The sequence below is a fragment of the Danio rerio genome, chromosome 3 (genome assembly GCF_049306965.1).
Source record: "Danio rerio strain Tuebingen ecotype United States chromosome 3, GRCz12tu, whole genome shotgun sequence".
In the NCBI taxonomy this organism is placed as follows: domain Eukaryota; kingdom Metazoa; phylum Chordata; class Actinopteri; order Cypriniformes; family Danionidae; genus Danio; species Danio rerio.
In genome coordinates this window covers 26,080,646-26,102,445 of record NC_133178.1, presented here as the reverse complement: position 1 = coordinate 26,102,445, position 21,800 = coordinate 26,080,646, and the positions used below count along the sequence as shown (strand labels likewise).

General features: G+C 35.7%; 1 long non-coding RNA gene across 2 annotated transcripts in view; it reads left to right on the top strand.

The window, feature by feature from the left end:
• LOC141381206 (uncharacterized) overlaps positions 1 to 21,486 on the top strand; it is a 31,977-nt gene extending 10,491 nt beyond the window's left edge. The window contains exons 2-4 of one of the 2 annotated variants that reach the window (XR_012401004.1): positions 15,333 to 16,454; positions 18,216 to 18,360; positions 20,100 to 21,486. This is a non-coding gene — a long non-coding RNA (uncharacterized lncRNA). Of the gene's footprint in view, positions 1 to 15,325; positions 16,455 to 18,215; positions 18,361 to 20,099 lie in introns of both variants that reach the window. The other variant, XR_012401003.1, reaches the window with a different exon arrangement.
• The last annotated feature ends 314 nt before the right edge of the window (positions 21,487 to 21,800 follow it).

Genomic DNA, 21,800 nt, shown 5'->3' with positions numbered 1-21,800 from the left:
ACATGTTAAATGTCTAAATGTTTTATCTGGGAGGTGGCACATTAGGTAGCACTGCCGCCTCACAGCAAGAAGGTCACTGGTTCGATACGCGCATATACACAAACACACACACTTGAAGTCAGAAATATTAGCCCCTTTTGATTTATTTATTTTTTTTAATACTTCCCAAATTATGTGTAACAGAGCAAGGAATTTCACAGTGTGATCATATTTTTTTTCTTCTGGAGAAAGCAATTATGAAAATAAAAGCAATTTTTAATTTTTTAAAACCCATTTTAAGGTCAAAATTATTAGCCTCTATATTTTTTTCGATAGTGTGAAACCGTTATACAATAACTTGCTTAATTATCCTAACCTGCCTAGTTAACCTGATTAACCTAGTTAAGCCTTTAAATGTCACTTTAAGCTGTATAGAAGTCTCGAAAAATATCTAGTAGAATATTATTTACTGACATCATGGCAAAGATAAAAAAAATTCAGTTATTAGAGATGAGTTATTTAAACTATTATGTTTAGAAATAAGTTGAAGAAAATTCGGCTCTATAAAACAAAAATTATGGAAAAAAAACAGGGGGCTAATAATTCAGGGGGGGCTAATAGTTCTGACTAACTATATACCATAAGTTTAATATATTAACATAAGTTAATATTAACATATTAACATAAGTGTTTTGAGTTAATTATAACTTAAACCAAGATAACCATGTTTTACTTAATTTTTAAATCACAATTTTTTATTAAATTAAGTTATAATTAGATCATTTCTGCTACACAGCATCTTCTTCAGTGCAACATGCCATACAAACTTTTATTTTGCTTAAATCAATTAATTCAAAGCAATTTCTTCATAATAAACCATTTAATTTTCATCTTTTATGCGGTTCTTGAACATTTCAGAAAACGCTCTACCTAGAGACAACATCCTGCAATGGAGGGTAATTCTTGTATCGGGTAATTTTTGTACAGGGATCATGCTTGTATCAGAAGAAGCAATATTAAAATCAAAAACATTCTGCTGAGAAGTAATGTGAAAATGGCATAGCTGTAAACAAGTCACATACTATATCTTGCAGCTGATAGAGGGCAAGGAACTTTCTACATTTAGCCAATGTCTTTAAAATACAGCCCTACCCCTGGCATATTCCTGATCTCCCAGCGCTTTAGCCACCCTTCATATTGACAGCGCAGTATTTGACCTTCAGCAGCCTACCCAGAAGGCCCATTATGGGGCCGAAGTGTGTCTGAAGGACACTGAGAATAAGCAACCACATCTCTTCTGCTCCCGGGTGTCTGCCACACTTAATTATTCCCCCGGCACAGCATATGCTGCTGTCCTTTCAGTGCTGACCCAAACCAAGCCCGATCACCAGGAAGTTGCCACCAAATTCCCGCTGCACTTTCATCATCTCATGTGACTCGGGTACTCATCTCTAAGCACAGGTCTGCCGGCAGCCATACAGGAGCACAGACCACAATGCCCCATCACCTGCTATGTGGTGACCCTGACACTGGAGATGGAAATTAATAAGGAAGGGACGTACATGTCTGTTTCTGTTGGGAATGGTCAGTATTTTGAGCTTGTAGGATATATATTTTGAATGAGATGTAAGTAAGGGATAATGTACATCCAGCCAATTTTTCTTGCAGATTAAAGACAGACGGGCATAACAGATTAGGGCTGCACAATATATCATTTCAGCATCGATGTCACAATGTGATCAATAGCAATAGTCATGTCGCAGGATATGTAATGTTGAGTTTATACATTATATATTAGAATTGATAATTTTTCTCATGTGTTTACATACAGTACATAACATACCCTCACAGCAAATTAAGAGGTTAAAATAACTAGTTTTAGTTTTATTCATATAGTAGAAACTAGCTTAATTTTTACTTTTTCTAAAAACATAACAATAATTTTTACTTTTATAGAAAATGCTTCTTGATTTAAGAACCTTTAGAAATTTGGATTCAATATCGATTGCTTCCTCCACTTCAAACACCACATCCACCCTCCAATCCTAACTACCAGTCACCTGCAAAATCAAGTATTCCAGAAATCTGTGTTAAGTAGTGAGAGGTTATATGGACCTATAATAGTTTTATATGAGCATAATAGAAAAATAGGACACAAAACGAGCGGCAATATCCAATCTCCATAATCCAATAGTCCTAAACCTGAGTCATGGTTTGTATTTTTATATTATATAGTTGGCGAGGCAGTGGCCCAGTAGGTAGTGCTGTCGCCTCACAGCAAGAAGGTCGCTGGGTCGCTGGTTCGAACCTGTGTGGAGTTTGCATGTTCTTCCCGCTTTGGCATGGGTTTCCTCCGGGTGCTCCGGTTTCCCCCACAGTCCAAAGACATGTGGTACAGGTGAATTGGGTTGGCTAAATTGTCCGTAGTGTATGAGTGTGTGTGTGAATGTGTGTGTGGATGTTTCCCAGAGATGGGTTGCGGCTGGAAGGGCATCCGTTGCGTAAAAACTTGCTCGATAAGTTGGCGGTTCATTCCGCTGTGGTGACCCCGGATTAATAAAGGGACTAAGCGGACAAGAAAATGAATGAATGAATGATATTATATAGTTAATATAGCTTGAAGTGGTGTGCTCTGACAAAGATGCATCATCAACTGCTGACAGATGGCTGCTTTAATATGTTAATGATTTGGTGTTTTTTCTCAGTTTGTAATGTAACTTATGTATTATTTTTAAACATATTTTCTTGCTTATGTGTTCTTATCCAACTGTAAATGTTAGAAATTCATAATGTTGGGCATATCAATCTATCTATCTACCTACCTAAACATTTAATTGTCGGTTTACATTTCTATCTGTCTATCTAATGCTGCATGCTTATTTTAACAAATTATAACATGTTTATAACATGTTCTACTGCAGTAGACTGATATGCAAAAACAAAATGAATCCAGACGTGACCTTTGAGTCCTTCAATAATTTAATTTGGGATTAAAATGTGCATTTAGGATGTGTAAACGTCAGCACATTAATCTGTGAGATTCAAATGAATTGCACTGGAAAAAGATAAGTTTTATGATAAATAATTTCTTTACTAGCATTAGTTTGATTTGTTTAAACGCATGACTGTGCAAAATAAAAATAAAAAATACCTGTCATTTTCAGAAGATGCATTCAAGATTCTTCTGTGCACAGATTAAAAAGTTGATTAAATTTGTGTGTATTCCTAAGAGGAAGGAAATTCTATCAGTTATATTTAAGTGCACATATTACAAAGGCTGGTGCCTAGCAAAGCAAACGCTTTCTGTGCACATAGCCTGTCTCTTGATCTGCTCTTAATGGAGGTTCAATCATTTTCTTCCACTCATATTAATATACAAAAGGTTCTATATTAACCTTCTTGACTGACTACGGTTCAGTGAGCACAATAAGAAAGGTTTTCTGTACCAGCGTGTAGGTTTCAATGTAATCAAATTAAGCTGACACAAGCTTTTTGCTGTCAAGCCCCTGTGTAATCTACAATCATAAAGGATTAAAGGGACTCTAACTGAGGAACTCAAAGATGTTCTCTGATTGAATTGGATTTCTTGGTCTTGTATACCTGAGGGCCTGATCGGAGAATTTAAAATGTCATATCGTATTGAAACAACACCAGGGATTGTAGAGTTGAGTTTAGAGACAAGTTAATGTTGGTCCTTGTGTTAAGAAGAACATTCTGTTCTGTGGATTGGTTAGATCTTGGGTGTAAGTGTGTATGCTTTTCATACAGTACAAAACTTCAACTTCATCAATGCTGAGAAATATTATTTTAAGGAGTTCACAATTAAGCTTGGTGTTAATAGTAGGTTTGGCATGCTGTCCCAGGAGAGAACCTTGAGCTCGGAGATAACTGACCCAAGCCTCCCGCCTGGTTGAGAAACAAAAGGGGGTCTGAGATCAGGTAGGTCTCAAGATCTCCCCTTAGAAAAGGGAGAAAAGGAGGAGATGGGGTAAAACGGGGGACTCTGTCCAAACTAAGACAAGGCAGTGGGGTAAAAATCGGTCTATTTATGAAACGCTTGGATCAATCTGATTGGATGATTACTGATTTGGGACGAGAATCCAGCCATGCTCAATCATATCACATGCTCATCTCAAATTTAGTTTATAAAACTTCACTTAGTAATACTCTGTTGTGTCTACAATCATTAAGCTGTGGTCACACTAGAGTTTGATAATGCGAAATTCTGTCTTGCGGCGCTGCGAAAAGGGGCAGGAATAAACAAGATTATTAGCCATTAAAAAGCGAGCGATTGCTCCATGTTTTAAATTTCAAAAAATTTAAACCTGCTTTTATTCTAGCCAAAATAAAAATAAAAAAGCCTTCCTCCAGAAGAAAAAATATTAGAGGAAATGTTGTTAAAATTCCTTGCTCTGTTAAACATCATTTGGGAAATATTTATTTTTAAAAAAATTCTCAGGAGCACAAATTAGTTTAACAGTAATCGTTTTGAATTATCGTGATTACAATTATAACCAAATTAATCGTGATTATGATTTTTTCTAAAATCAAGCAGCCCTAGTGTGTTTATGACTGGTTCTTGTAGTCCATTTACCTGCAGATTTGTAGTCCTATACAAGTGTGAATGTTTTCCAGCGATCTCTGGTGGAGTCTTTATATTTAACATGGACTCCAAAAAGTATATTTTATTTTGTGACTGTGATAAAGCACATGTATGTGAATCCTGTACAATTGACTCCCATAGTATTGGTTTTTCCTAGTGTGGAAGTCAATTGTAACAGGTTTCTAACATTCTTCAAAATATCCAGCTTTGTGTTTAACAAAACAATAAAACTCAAACTGGTTTGGAACAAGTCAAGGGTGAGTAAATGATAGCAGAGTTTCAATGTTTGGGTAAACTTTCCATTTAACTTTTTTTGCTGTTAACCTGAACCATAAAGTTGCTTTGGAGCAATATATATTTTGAATGATTTGGAAGTCAATAACTGATCCACAGGCTGATGAATACATGGCTTGATATAACTTTTTTTTTTGATTACCAATATAAAGTGCAAACACATACTGCGAAAAATGTGTGATTGTATTACTGTTAAGTGGTTGTGAAGCTGTCATTAGGGTTTATATCCAGGGTATTGTAGGACCTTAATAAGCACTCTCCGGCTACATTCAAGTGTAAACTTTGTCTATATGTCTTGAAAATATCAGCAATATACTGTAATTCTGATGTTTTAAAAGTCTCTAAAGCCCCTGCCAACTAACCCCAGTGGAACTGCATTCATCCTTGTCTGCAATCTGAATCCCATCAAGCTGTCTGGTTGAGACTCATTGGGCTTTCATTGGACTCAAATCTCCGCTACTTTAACCTCTGACCCTCATTTTCGTCTGCCTCCATGTTTCATCAATACTGTATCGAGGCCACAAATTACACACATGAGAGATCTCCACCTGAGCTTCCCTAAGCCTTCCGCTCCCCGCTGCACCGGCCTCAATGCTGACGCGAATGTGTGAGCGAGCCTTTTGCCCCAGGCTCTGAGATCACAGTTCACTAGGCTGCATAAAGATGGACCAGTGCCCCTGCCCTCTCTCTCACTCACCTCAACTATTCTGTTTTCTTTTTTTCTGTAATACTGTAATCAAAATGGGTGAGAGACCTTCCGCTAGTATTACAACCCACACAAACTCTGCAGAAAAGACAGTAAGGGTTGCATTTGTTTACATTTATTTTAATATACACCATTTTGTAAGGTCAGGGTACATTTCTAAACTGTAATTTGTAGTTGAGCTGCATAATTCTGCATAAAACATGAACTAAATGAAGATTTCTTATGCCAGTTTTCCTAAAAGATAGTAAATAAAATATTTACCAGACAAGCATTTATTGCACCACTTTTGTATTGGTTTGAATTAATGGTTCACTCATAAAGACTTCATTAATTCTTATTATTTTCTTTGCCCTTGTTTTTAAAAGAATCTATTGAATGAATGAGTCAATGGCTACATTCCACCAAAATAATTGACAGATAAAAATTTGCATGCAACCAAATAGGGCTGCACAATATATAGCAGGGGTGTCCAAACTCGGTCCTGGGGGGCCAGTGTCCTTCATAGTTTAGCTCCAACTTCCTTCAACACACCTGTCTGGAAGTCTCTAGTATACCTAGAAAGAGCTTGATTAGCTGGTTCAAGTGTGTTTAATTAGGGTTGGAACTACAATATGAAGGACACCGGCCCTCCAGGACTGAGCTTGGACACCCCTGATATATAGTCTCAGTATTAATATCGCAATTCATGAATCTGCAATAGTCACACTGCAGGATCAGCAATGTCACATTGGAATTATAGGTGATCAGCGCCACAGTTCAGAATGTGATTTTTGGGGTCATCGCAAAGTTTAACCTTAAGGTAAGAGTAAAATATTTTCATCTGTATATGTTTTTTAAACTTGTGACTGTGTAAGATTTAAGCAAACTTAAACCAAGATACTGTATTATTGTTACGAAGCAGGAAAATCTGAGAATCCAAACAAAGTTTATTAAAAAGCAAGATTGTGGAGGCAATGGTCTTATACAGGAGAAAAACAGTAGCACAAGGGTAATCCAAAAACCATGGTCAGAATACAGGCGAGAGGTCAGACTAGGTGGCAAAGAATCAAAACAAAAAGAAAACAAGCAGAAAACCGCTTCATAGTGTTCAATAAAGAAACAAGACTCAGCAATGTGTGAGTGAAAGTGAGGTGTGCTTACAGTCCTTGCAATCAGTGCATCATGAGTTACAGCTATGACTGGGTGTGAGTGTCCAGATTATTGTCAGCTGCTGTAGGAGCTGATGAGTACAGAGAGTTCTAGGAGGTGTGGTTCATTAGCAAGTAATCTCCAACAGCAAAAACACTGCTGCTGATTACAATGGACTACAAGAAGCAATCGCAAAGGAGACAATGCCACTGATGATCACAAGAGTTATAATGGTATATAAACCAAAATGACTTCTATTAACTTACTTTCACAATGAAGACTCTACACTATATGTCAAGGGTCACCAAACTCGGCCCAGGAGTGCCGGTTTTAAAGATTTTAGCTTAAACCCTAATCAAACACACCTGAACAAGCTAATCAAGGTCTTACGAGGTATACTTGAAACACCAAGGCAGGTGTGATAAAACAAGTTGGAGCTAAACCCTGCAGGGACACCGGCCCTCCAAGACCGAGATGGGTGACCCCTGCTATATGTAAATATAGTGTGACTTCATATTATATTATTGATTTTGAATACTGTTAGATTCCACAGAAAACCATCTGTCTGTTCAGTTGTATTGTATTTTATGTGTGATTTGGGAAAAATTTCTTTGCGTTTTTTTTTTACAGATTTTAATTTGCAAATTAATTTTGTAGTCAAGCTTCAGCTCAAAATTCTGTATTATGTATCGTATCTTATTGCTGCTAAAATGCAGTGAGTGTTAGTTAAAAGAGGAACTGAAAAGATATTGACTAACTCCAACTTTTATTCAAATTTGTTTATAAATATTCAGAAATGAAACACTAATTTTGCTCTAGAGCAAACAGTAGTAAGTTATAGCGCTATTTATCTCCTGGTACCTTGATGTGATGTATTTTCATATGGTGTAACAGCTGCAAACAACTCTGAAAATGTACTTTGCTGTTGCTACAGTAGCTACTATATTGAGCGTCACTGGCAATCCTTTTAGTTGACTTTTTAGCAAGACACTCCTCATATAGCCACATGTGGTGCTTTTTTAGGTGCTGATTGTTGTATTTCCTCATGCTGTGGCAACAATTCTGCGACAGCCATTACAAATTACCTGTTTTTGTTCAGTGTCTGTGACTTTGAATGTAAAATATTCCCATATTACCGACGTGCTGTTTTTTTTTTGTATTAATTCGTCTGTTAATGCTTCTGAATCGGCACATGCCGTCATCCCACTTGTCCGCGCTTTCCTGTTTGTTTGTTTTATTGTGGGTCTGCATATTTCAATTGCACAATTCTGATTGGGCAGAACGAAAGTGTGCTAAAATGTCACACACAGACAGCAGTCACGCATTTGCTCTGGGTGGGGGAAATTATATGATCTATGTTTATTTTATATCGCAGCCTCTTGCAATTAGCTAATCACAGCGTTTCAAATCACGATGGCGAATTGATTTCGATCAAAAAAAAATAAATAAAAAATAATAATAAATCGCACAGCCCTAGTTAAAAGCCATCTTGTGAAATTACATTCATAATCGCAATATACTTCGCAAACGAAAATATCGCAATGTCAGTTTTTGTCCAATATCCTTTAGCCCTACAACTAAATATATAGGCAAACGGAATGAGATGTAAAACACCTTTTCAATCCCATTGTGCTTGATCTGAAGGAAACTTTTAGAAAGTTGCAAGGAATTAAAGCTTTTCTAACACAAACAAGAGAACATGTAAACATTTGATTGCATTGAAAAATGAAAATAAAAAATGTGCAAGTGCACTGATGTAGAGGTGAAACAAATTGCTTGCTTAGTTTGGTGGAAGAGCATTTTTTACTGCTTGAAAAATATATTGCAGCGCTGCAGACAGATTTACATAGCATGCTTGTAATCATCAATCTGAATGATAATATTCCTCCACTTACATTTCATAACTATAAAAAATAATAGCAGCATTGCAAAACTCATATTTGAATGTTCTATTGTGATCAACTTATGAAAGCTGTATAAGATTGCCTGGGTGTATGAATCAAGATCACAATCTTTTAGAAATATCATTTCAAAGGAACATTATTTCAAAGGTGAGACACAAGCTCAAATAGAGATACTGAAACGTCTGCATTTTGTCCTGGTTACTGTGCCACTTTTGAGATTTCAGTCACAGTGTGGATTTGATTAAATCACCTCCATTTCTCTGAGTAAAGAAATATCTGACATTCAGCACTTTAGAAAGTAGGCTTTAAAGTTCTGCATCTTGATATGATGACAGGTAAATGAACATAACGACTTGACATAGCAGCCATGGGCAATTGTCAACGAGAAAGGAAGTTGCTGAAAGTTTTACAGTAATTTAAGAACTGAACATGGATGATATACAGCATGCTGTCAGCCAGGTTTTCAAAAACTACAGACAAAACATTGAAAAAAATCATGAAACAACCTCTGTGATTCCACACTCAGCAACAGCACCATCAAATTACGATTTTGTTTGTTGTGAATATGCACCCTCTAATGGAAAAATTGAATGAAAGACTACTACGTTACAGTCTGGACTTTAATTAATATTAACATTTAAATGAACATTTTACAAGTGTTTTTTGAAACCTGTGATTGTGTGAAATTTTTAAAAAGCATTCAGGCTTAAGAAATTGTACGGTTTGTAACTTGGACAAATTAAAATAATAATATTTTATTGTCTATAAAACAAAGACTATGGAGTATTAGTTTATATTTGATTATTCAATTACTCTATAGCTGAATACAGTTTTACTTCTTGGAAAACAATAAAATGCAGTTTTTTTCTCATTTTTATCTTTTTCTTTATTGATTTTATATGCTTGTAGATTGTGTCTTTCTCAGTAACAGCACCATCAAAGTACGATTTTGTTTGTAGTGAATATGCAGCCTGTAATGGAAAAATTAAATAAAGGACTAGTACATTTTAACTGGTTTTCATTTTTAAATTGACAGGAATTTCAGATTAATGGGAAACTACAGACCTTATAGTGCAGGGGTGGCCAACCCTGTTCCTGGAGATCTACCTTCCTGCAGATTTCAGTTGCAACCCATATCTGACACACCTGCCTGTAATTATCACGTGGTGTTCAGGTCCTAATTAATTGGTTCAGGTGTGTTTGATATGGGTAGCAACTGAAATCTGCTGGAAGGTGGCTCTCCAGGAACAGGGTTGGCCACCCCTGTTATAGTACAAACAAAAGTTTTATAAATTACTTTGTCCAGTCCAGAGCTGTTATATGTGTCAAAAATAAGTATTAAATAGGGCTGCACAATATATCGTTTTAGCATCGATATCGCACTGTGTGCATACACAATAGTCAAAACGCTGGATCAGCAATGTTGAGTTGATATTTTTACCAGGAGCCACAGTTGCAAAGTATAACCATAATAGAGGACAAATTTGTCATTTGCATGTGTTGTATTTGCACTGTCTGTATTTTGCACTGTACAGCACCTCAGCTTTTCACTCATCATAGCACTTGTACTGCTAATGATGTGACAATAAAAGTAATTTGATTTAATTTGTTTTTAATTTCTGTGATTGAGTGAGGATTTCAGGACAGTTTAAAGAATTCAGAAACAAGAAATGTTTATTTTTTGTAATTAAAAAGTTAAATGTAAAGAATTATTAATTAGATAAAAACTACACAGTGCTATTTTACATTTGATTATTAAATTTCCGTAGAAAAATACTATGAAGACTACCAAGAAAATTGTAAAGCAGTTCATTTCATTTGTATCTTTGATCTGTTGTATTTATCAATGATTGAAATTTGTTTATTCATTCATTCATTTTTTTGTCGGCTTAGTCCCTTTATTAATCCGGGGTCCCCACAGCGGAATGAAACGCCAACTTATCCAGCAAGTTTTTACGCAGCGGATGCCCTTCCAGCCGCAACCCATCTCTGGGAAACATCCACACACACATTTACACACACACTTATACACTACGGACAATTTAGCCTACCCAATTCACCTTTACATGTCTTTGGACTGTGGGGGAAACCGGAGCACCCGGAGAAAACCCACGCGAAGGCAGGGAGAACATGCAAACTCCACACAGAAGCGAGGTTCGAACCAGCGACCTTCTTGCTGTGAGGCGACAGCACTACCTACTGCGCCACTGCCTCGCCCCGAAATTTGTTTATTAAATTATGCAGATAATAATCAAACAAAAAAATAAATGAATTATTTTCAAATAGAGCTATTAAAAAGTCATCTGGTAAAATGGTATTTGTATTGCAATATATATTGCAGAAAAACAAAAGCTTGCACTGTTAGATTTTTCCAGTATCATGTAGCCCTAGTATTTAATACTGGATCAACTTAATATGCATTCTGGATATCAGTTATATGGCACATCATAATGCAAATAATCTGTATTAATTTCTTTACTAAAATGTGATCTGTATTGGTATCTGCATATATATACACTGTGTATTAAAAAAATAATGTCATTAACAGATACAGTCTAACTAACGGTCATTGGTATAAAAAGAATCAGTATCTGTGTTATTTAAAAATAACCCGTATAAATCCATGTAAAAAATGTGTACCTGTAAAACAATAAATAGTTTTTTAATCATCTGTAACATAAAAAGAATATGTAACAATATATGTTATAAAATATAATAATAAGTATCAGTATTAGTTATGAAAAATAAATACTGGTATTGGAAATGTACGGTGAATAATGGTTATAGTGGTTTCAAATAAGACATCATTTTTTTTTTTTAAATTTGAGTATTATTGTGGACTGTGGAGAAATGTATGCGTTATATTTCCTGAAGAAAACAGTTTACATTTCAGAGATTCAAATCTTTCGGCTGGCCTAAATGTCAGCATGTATTTCCCTGATTGGCTTAGACCATAAGTACTGGCAGAGTCTATGCTGTGTATGTCAGAAAGCAATCGCCACACCACAGTGACATATAGACCATCAAATCTGTTTTCTATTCAATCAGAACAGAAGGTCAAAAGAGAGTCGAAGATCAAACCCGTCTTTGGTTAAAAATAAATAAATAAATAAATTATATATATAAATAAATTATATATATATATATATATATATATATATATATATATATATATATATATATATATATATATATATATATATATATATACACATATATATATATACATATATATATATATATATACACATACATATATATATATATATATACATATATATATATATACACATACACACACACACACACACACACACACACACACACACACACATACACATACACACACACACACATATATATATATATATATATATATATATATATATATATATATATATACATATATATATATATATATATATATATATATATATATATATATATATATATATACACATATATATACATAAACACACACACACGTATGGATTTGCACACACACAAGCAGAAAGACAGATAAGCAAGCCAAGTCTTTTTGTTGTTGTTTTAGTTTAATTTCTTGCCCCAGAACTTGCTTTGATGTGCACTCGAACTGATGAATATTTTAGCGGAGACTAGATGCTCTTTTTTTTTTTTAAAGATGTGACGGCTCCATCTGTTTGCCAGTTGTGTTGTTTAGGTGAAGTCATTAGCATTAGTAAGGTTTGCATTAGGCCAGCTTGTGTTTTGAAACGCTGCACTTAATGTACTGAAATCTCAGCAATGTCTTACCTCTAAATGTTTTTATCACCAAATTATGTATACATTGAACCATTGTTAGTCTGTTGCTTGCACTGTTGTGTTCTCAGTCTAGATGGGTGTTTAGGATACTAAGGGCGAACAGTCTCCTGCTGTGTTGAGCTTGTATTGATCAGTGAGTTTGGCGTCTGGTGTAGAGACCACTGCGCCTGTAGGCTGTGAACCCTGTGGAGTCATCAGTCACAACAGAGGACACGACAGCAAACAGGACACAGTAAGCACCCAAACCCTCTGGAAATGAGTGTCTCTGATGGGCTCAGACCCCCTTGAAGGTAGATGGAGAACTGCTTGGCACCCTGCATTTACCTCAGGCTTCTTGGATGAAGCGAGTGGGGGAGGTGGAGGATAGTGAGATATGTGTGAATAACTCATGTGATTGACTTATGCAATTTTATTATTAATCAGGAACATCAACATAAACCGGCACTGTCATTTCCATATTATCTGCAATTTACAACGAGGAAATGATCTTAGTTTTGGCTCGGAGGGTGCATATGGTTATGCAATTATGAATTGGTGTCTGATTCCCTCCAGCTGTCATGAAATGGACTCCAGCTGGTCTGGAATGGACCATAAAGGTAACAATTTAATTGTTATAAGCAAATACATTCAATTATTTAATCATGTGATTGAAAAGAAAGTGTCATGTGATATTTGGCTTATGCACATTTATTTAAAATATGTACAAACTGTGTATTAGGTTATGGAGTTATAAAACAAAAATGTTAAAATGCCGGTAGGAAAATTGTACAAACTAATTTCTCTTTCATATTTGAAGTTACAGCAAGTGTGTTACCCGTCCTTTGGCTGCACAAGATGGGAATGCATTTTTATATTTTTCTTGTGTCCATGAAAGTCTGAATAAGTGTTATTTTCGCCCAATAGGACATACTTTATGTGGCTGGATGGGTTTAAATCTGCTATAAGGATAGTTTTAAATAACAAACATGCACTGTGTGTCTGTGTGTTAGCCAACCAGAGTGGACTGTTGTTAAGCCATTTATCATAAAAGGCCTGTGCCGAAATATTAAATAAAAACCTGCAAAGCATAAATGAAACCTGTTGAATCATACAAACAAATAAGGATTTGACATACATCTTTAACAATTTGACTGTTTTTCTTATTTTGTTATCGAGTATTCAATGTTTTTTTTTTTTACTTTTTTATATATATGATATTTAAAGCAACTCTAACTTATCTATTAAAATTTTTAGTTTAATTTTCAAAATTAATCTATGACTCAAATTCCTTCATTCCATTTCTACTTTGAGTATAAAAATAAAATTGGAATAATATCTGACTACAGATTTTGAAGTTTTTGGTGACAATGTCCCTCGTAAATAAAGTCTGTACTTAGTCCTTACAGTGTTCTGTTAGCAGACTGCAAAAGATTGACAATTACAGTTAAGCAAGCAATTAAGTTAGTCCAGCCTTAGACGTGCAATAACAGTGAACGTAATCACCAAAATAATTCAGCTAATTTTAGCAAAATGTAAATCCTCCTTGCAAATAATTTCATCATCACATGGTGACAAACAGTCGTCCTGCAGAAGGCATGACAGCGATCATACGTGAAATGAACAGCAGCTTTCTGGATCCCACAACCACAAACAAGCAATGCTGATAGCAAATAACAATGTTTGATTGGCGAGGCTCATTAAAAGTTTGTTACCATAAGGTATATACATGCGTATTTAGAGAAAAAAATATATGTTTTTTATTAACAACAACAACAACAACAACAACAACAACAACACGAGCATGTGCAAAACCATCGCAAAATGGTTATAATGTCCAGACTGACATGCAGAAAGTTTTCAATTCATTGTAAACAAACAACATGGCAGCGGCGGCCAATAACACCATTCGGCACAGTGGCCTTACACTGTAAACTTACCTTTGATGATCGACTTTCTTGGAAAACAATAGAAATCCCTTGATTGTCAACCAAACGAATAGCCGACTCCAACTTTCAATTTAAGGTTGATCCTGTGAATGGCGAGGTCAGTCATTTGAAAACTATATTCTAAAGTACATTTTCCATGAATTTAAATTGACCTCGCACTAATTTATTGATTGGCTGCCAGTTTTATAGCTGGACAGCTAATCAAAGAGGCAGGCGGAAAGATTCTAATGAACAGGAAACAGGGCTTTTTATTTAACCCTTCACATTCCAAAACAAAAGTAATTCATACACTTGATGTTTTCTTTGTTTTGTAATCTTTATTTAAGAAACTTAATTTAGATTAATTTTACAATTCAGATTCCAGGCTAAAGTCAAGTGCATCTGTTGCATAAAACATATATGCCAGAGTAATTGGCGGTTCATTCCGACGTGGCTGCTGAGTGGTAATTTAGCGACTAAACCTTGGAAAAAATGATTGAGTCTGATGTCAGTCTGTCAGTTGCTAAAATAAAATTTAAAAAAGTTTAAAAGCTAAAAAAGTGTAAATGTTTGTATAATGTATTTAAATGTATGTATTATTAAATAAGTGTTTATGTAATGGTTTTTATTAGTGTATACATATAAATATAGATCATATAGATCATCTAATATAAATATGTTTTTATAATATTATTAAAAATATTAATATTAAATGGTCTCAACTTTTTAGGGGGCGTCACGGTGGCTCAGTGAGCAGCACGATTACCTCACAGCAAGAAGGTCGCTGGTTCGGCTGGGTCAGTTGGTATTTGACAGTATAATTTATGCATGATCTTATCCTCAGAGACTGACAGTACATTGCATTGAAGGTGCACAGTTATCAGTTCCTAGCAATAAACTCATGATCTTGATATACAGTATATACTGTAGCAATACACTCTGCAGTTTGAGCTACAAGTAGACTGAATAGTGTCTCTCTGTGTGTGTGAAGTTAAAAGATCAAGTGCTGTACATTCTTCTTGAGCCTGCAGATCCCTGGTTGTTGTCCCTCAACAGAAAGTGCACAACACATCAAGCACAAGTTTGTGACGCATTGTTTTTCAGCTCTCTGTTCTCCGTCTGATGAGTGAGTTAGGCAGTCGGGATCCTGCCTCGTCAGTAGCACTAATGAGTTCTGAGTCCTGAGCTTGACCCAGTCTCACAAGATTACAGTCAGCAGCTTTAGCCAAAGCCTTTCACTCAACTTCTGTGGGCTGATTTTCAACAGAGCCGCTCTGGAGCTTCAGCCTCCCTCTGAACCTTTCATGCGCGCCTGTGTTCTTATTGTCGCAGCAGGACGTGAATTGCTGGAAGTGTCTCTATTTTGCAACAAGATCCCGAAAATAAAAGCCATTGAATTACTGCTGGTGGCTCAGCGGGAAGTCCTTTAAATGTATTAGGGTGTTAGTGTGCTAACTGTAGATTACAAAAGCCGTCTCTGAAGTTGCAATGTACTTTTTATTAACTATCAAATTCAATCTCTCAGTCAAGCTAAGCATTGCAGTGAATAGCTTCCCACTGTGTGTTTTGAATGGGAGGTATTAATAGCAGCTCTGAAGCAGCAGAAGCTAAAGCCAAAATTTAGTGAATGTTTGAGAAGGATATAAATACATGTTTGCACACATAACCTTTTGAAAAACTGGTTTGCACCAACATGCCGGAAAGAGGTCAGCTGCATTTACAGTACCTAGAAAAAGTCTTGTTGTCGATCGCAGTTGTAAGAGAATTTGACTTCTAGTTAATCATTTGGAAAAATGGCAAAGGGTAGATTTTTGGAATCGAATCATCTGTTGAACTGCATCCCAATCATCACAATTACTGCAGAAGACCTATTGGAACCTACATGGACCCAAGATTCTCACAGAAATCAGTCAAGTTTGGTGAAGGAAAAATCATGGTTTGGGGTTACATTCAGCATTGGGGCATGCGAGAGATCTTCAAAGTGGATGGCAACATCAACAGCCTGAGGTATCAAGACATTTGTGATGCCCGTTACATTACAAACCACAAAAGAGGGCAAATCCTTAGCGCTCCTCATACTTCAGGCTTCACATCAAAGTTCCTGAAAGCAAAGAAGGTCAAGGTCCTCCAGGATTGGCCAGCCCAGTCCCCAGGTATGAACATTATTGAGCATGTCTGGGGTAAGATAAGGAGGCATTGACAATTAATCCAAATAATCTTGATGAACTCTGTGAGTCCTGCAGGAACGCTTTCTTTGCCATTCCAGATGACTTTGCAGCGGATGCCCTTCCAGCCACAACCCATCTCTGGGAAAATCATACAAATCAAATCATTTAAAATATGTCACACTAAAATATTATTGTCATGCTATAATATTGCCATTATGGCTGTGTGTTTTGGTCTAAAATCAAAATCTTGATTAATTAAACATTTTAACTCAATTGAAAAATTATTTCACTGAACAAGTTTTGTACAGTAAATATGCTCACATTTTAAAAGTGAGAGGTTTTTGAATGAAGGTTAAAAATAAAATAATTGAAGGAAATGAGCATCTACTATCTATGATTGTTTATTAAACATTAAAGTTGAACAACTGAAATTAAAAAACACATTGCCTAAAACCAACTGACAATTGTTTTTCTTATAAAAAAGTGAAAATAAATAGCTTGCCCTTTTGGAAACAAAATAAATAATTGTCAAAGTTTTTTAGATTAAAAGTATAATAAAAAGTATCTTGTCTTGGATATTGTGTAAACAATATTTTAAACATTGCATTTCTTGCATCTTCTGTAAACAAATATTTTAATGTAAATAATAATTTTAACGTAATGGAAAATATTCCGTCTTGTGCAATCGACACAGAGATATAAACAGAGTGGGGTGTGTGACCATACACTAAGGAAAGTAATCAAAAAAATTGACCAGGAAAAATTTATAAGTTCTTAATGTCGATTTCGATTACTTTTAGATAAATTGTCCAGCCCTAATAATCATACTATAATATTAAATAACTCTTTTAAACAAAATAAAACTCTAAATACATCTTTTGCACAATATTCACCTTCAATACCTCTCTTGCACATATCCTGCACAACATGTTTATGTGCATAGTTAAGTATCTTTCAGTATAGTGTATGCACTCTTATGTCCAGTGTTGTGTTTGTATTTGTGATTAATTTACTTGCGAGACACAACATTTCATTCCTCTGTATGTCCACACATATAGCGGAATTACAATAAAGCCCTTCTTTACTTGACTTGACTTGATATGTATAAAAATCATACTAAAAATGTCTATAAATGTCACGTTGAACTGTAGAGCATAAATAAAAAGAAAACAACCTTGAGGGCTCACAAAGTTTTCTTTTATAGTTAACAATTGTTTAATCAGCATTGCATCATATAAAATCGTGCCATGAGTTTAATTTTACACTCCATTACAAACAATAATGTCATTTTAAATGGACATTCACATTATTTCAGTTTTACTAATGATGTTTCCTTTAGCTAAAACTACACTTTGTTTCAGTCCTTTATAAAAATACTAAAATATATAAATATGACAGGAAAATATATTGATTTAATTTTAAAGTATGACTAAAACACAAAATTGTGTAATGCTGAACAAGCGTTTCCCCCTTACAGCTTATTTCTATGCGGTGACAGCCTGAGGACTGTAAACACAAGAGGCATCATCCCAATGAGAACCGAGTCACCGCTCTTGCTCTGACCGCCTCAGAAAAGCATGAGCCTGCACAAAACTGAGAGGAATAACAATTAAGCAATTACCAGCGAAAATCAGTATTTGGCAGCTCAGAGCTGTTTGTTTGGATGTGAGCTGTTTGTACCTGTGCGCTGATGTGGGCAATTACCTGGTATTGTTTTCCCTTGTAATAATTTTTGTCCATCTCCAGCCAAATGTCCCTGGGCATCATGGCAGAGTGCAAACGTGGACCATTAGGAGCATGACGGCAAGGTCGGACCTTCAACGGATGGAAGAAGAATCTATTGCTGTAAAAAAGAGAGAGAAATTAAAAACATCTTCATTTACATTCTGAGGTAACAGCGGAGCTTTGACGCACGTTGTCAAACAGCATGTTTGCCACAGAGTGCGGCATATATTATAATTTATGAATGTCTCTCACTTGTTATTTTATCCCCTAGCTTCTCCATGCATGTCAGAAGGACGAAATGAAATCAGACAGGAAGGGAGGAAGAACAAAAATTGGTTAACAGCAAGGGGTCAAACTGTTATTGTATTAAAACTCTATAATGACAGGGGCTCTGCAGGTCTACACACGCAGGACGACACCAGGCCTAATGTCTCAAACCATGTGTTTCATGCAAGATTACAAGCCTAAAGGCTGAATCCGAAAATGGGGCCTGACGGGGCATAGCATTTGGACTTATCAGTGTTGAATTCATGGTGCAATGCCATAGGAAAGCAGAAAGACTCGAAGGGAATTTAGTGTCTACGGGGTCCTGTAAATCACGTTGTTGACAGCTGGAACATTATGTCCACTTCACAGCACACTCTAAATCTGAAAGACATTCACCTACTCACACTTGCACCATGTTTACCTGAACCGAGGCGATTCAGTCTTTTAATGCAGCCGGTCTGTTCATCGTCTTAAAGACAAAACACAATGCATTATTCATTGCATTAAAATGTTCAGTAAATCAAACTGTTTTTGTTCGTCCTCCACCAGCCATATTGAATATATTAAGTCAGGCAACTGTTATGACAAGAAATGCATAATGGACAAACCTGCAGTGTTCAATGAAGTGACTGAAATACACAGCATTAGGGAAATGAAAGACTAATGGCGGAGGCCAGATAGCTGGACTGAACAAATCACATCAAACTTTATTAGCTCTTGTGAAGGAAGTCGAACTGTTTATGCAAGTCAAATATGAGGGCATTGATTTTAATCTATAAGCAATTTCATAGTTGCCCAAACGCATGCCAGATTATTAGCAGAAGCTTTATCTTATTAGAAGCAGTGGTGTGGCCAGAAAAGTAATTTCAGTTATTTTCTTGAACGACAACTGACGCTTGTTAACACCAATAACCGAATCGAACCAAACAGATTATTTGATTTAAGTTCCAATAAAAATTTGATAATCAATTTAATTCCATTAACAAATTATGTTTCACTTCAATAATTCATAAATATACATAAATATAATAAAATCACAATTAAAATACGAACTGCATGACATCCCTTTTGCTCTCTCTAGCTCTAGAGAAAAACAAAAAGCAGTGGCAGTGGCGCAGTAGGTAGTGCTGTCGCCTCACAGCAAGAAGGTCGCTTGGTGGATAAGTTGGCGGTTCATTCCGCTGTGGCGACCCCGGATTAATAAAGGGACTAAGCTGACAAGAAAATGAATGAATGAACACTTTAAAACATCCTACAAGTTATAAAGACCTCTTCAAAGAGTGTTACCTGAAATGATCTAATCTCATTAGTAAACCACTGCTGAAGGCAGTAAAAACAATAAAAAAATGCATTTGTTTATTACAAATATTTATTCCTCAGAAGTATTAAAGAAATCATTAATGGCATCGTTAAGGAACTAGAATTATTAGGAGGAATCATTAAATTCCTTACAACTCACGTCCCTGGAGTTCAGTGGAATTAAGAAGCCCAGCCAAAACCATTAATTACAAACGGCCGTCTACTCAACTTCGGCAATCAAAACCCATCAGACTATATACACAGGCACTATGTAAAAATAGCACAGGCAACCTCTGCCTTTTCACCCCAAATAATTTGCACTATGAATCATGTGTGCAGCTCTCTGTGACGTCGCGTGACATGCAGTGAGGCATATTCTTTCATGCAGAGAGACAGAACGAGGAGGAGGAGAGAAAGAGAGAAGAAATCTGACGGAGTGGGAAGAAGAGTGATCCGAAGAAGCTTCTGCCTGACTGGCTGCACATCCATGCGGCCTGCGCCAGCTGCACTTCTCTAATGCTCATCACTTATGGAGCAGCTCTTATCTTCCAATTACAATATTAGGAGGTTGAGGGAGTGTTTGTTTGTGCTTGGCGCATTTCAGGCAAGCTGGGTTTCTCACAGCTTGTTATATGCAGCATCAAAGACTGTGTTTGGGATTATGCAGAGACACCCATGGGCCTTTCTTTCAGACCCTATTCTGTTTGTCTGCAAGTCAGTCAAACATAGATGCATAAAAACATGTTTTTTCAAGCATTGTTAAAAGGGTTAGTTCACCCAAAAATGTAAAAAAAAAAAAAAACTGTATTAGAGCGAATTTGGGAAAAATCTGATAATGCATTGTTTTATTTTTCTATGATTAAATATTGTGATACAAATAGAGTTTCCCAAGATGAATAGCTGTATTTTCTGGGGGGTCTAACATTATTTAAGTGAAATAAAAATAAAAAATTGCATTGTCTCGTTTCTAGTCCAAATATCTAAAAATTCTTAGATCAAGTAAAATTATTGTATTAATTTCACCTTCAGAAGAAACAACTCAAAATTAGGAGTTTTACCTTAAAACAACCTAAATGATCTGACATTAGGGTAAGTAAAGTAATCTTGTTTTTGCTTTGAAATGTAGATATTTGTACTAGAAAAAAGACAAAAATTTTGATTTTTGCATAAATAATTGAATGCAAACAATATTTGTTACCAAACATCTAATTTTTTTTAAACTCTCTTGAAATGCTCAGTCACAGGACCCAAAACACATGCAAATGATAAACCATCGCTCTCCTATGGTGAAACTTTGCAGTGCCAGTGACTCTACAAATCATGTGTTCTGTAGCTCCTTTTCAACTATAATTTAGACTCAATATTGTATATCTTGTGATATGACTATTGCAGATGCACACATTGGGATATCAATGCTGAAACGATATATTGTGCAGCCCTAATGTTAATGATTGCTCTCCCTTCAATACAAATAAAGATCAAATTTAAATTGACAGAAAGATAGATGGATGGATGGAAGGCTTGATGAACAGACAGACAAGACTAATGGATGGTCAGTGGATGAAAAATGGATAGACAGACAAACAAACAAATGGAAATCCACTGAAATAAACTGCCTTTTAAAATGTAATCAAATGTTTTTTCTTTAGAAAGCATTGTAATATTTCATGTTAGTTTTGTCAATTAAACGCCTCATTTTTGAGTATGATAAACCTTATTTCTCTCCAGCTGTAGTATACATGCAGTCATTTACGATTTTTCAAACTTGGTTTGAAGATTCAAGTGGAATTCGGTTAGGCAGAAGCATGCAAACCATAACGCTACAGTGCAGTTTGTACACACTCCATGTGCAGACAAGCTTTTGACAGATGGTTTATATGGTCACGCTACATGGCTGAAATATTAATATCTTGACAGACTTGCCATGACAGAAGTGACTTATCACGTGTCCCAGCTAACATTGAACTATCAACCGTTGCATGAACCCAGTGATCTTTGAAAAGATAATAAAAGTTCAGGCTCGCACATGACTATTGCCCA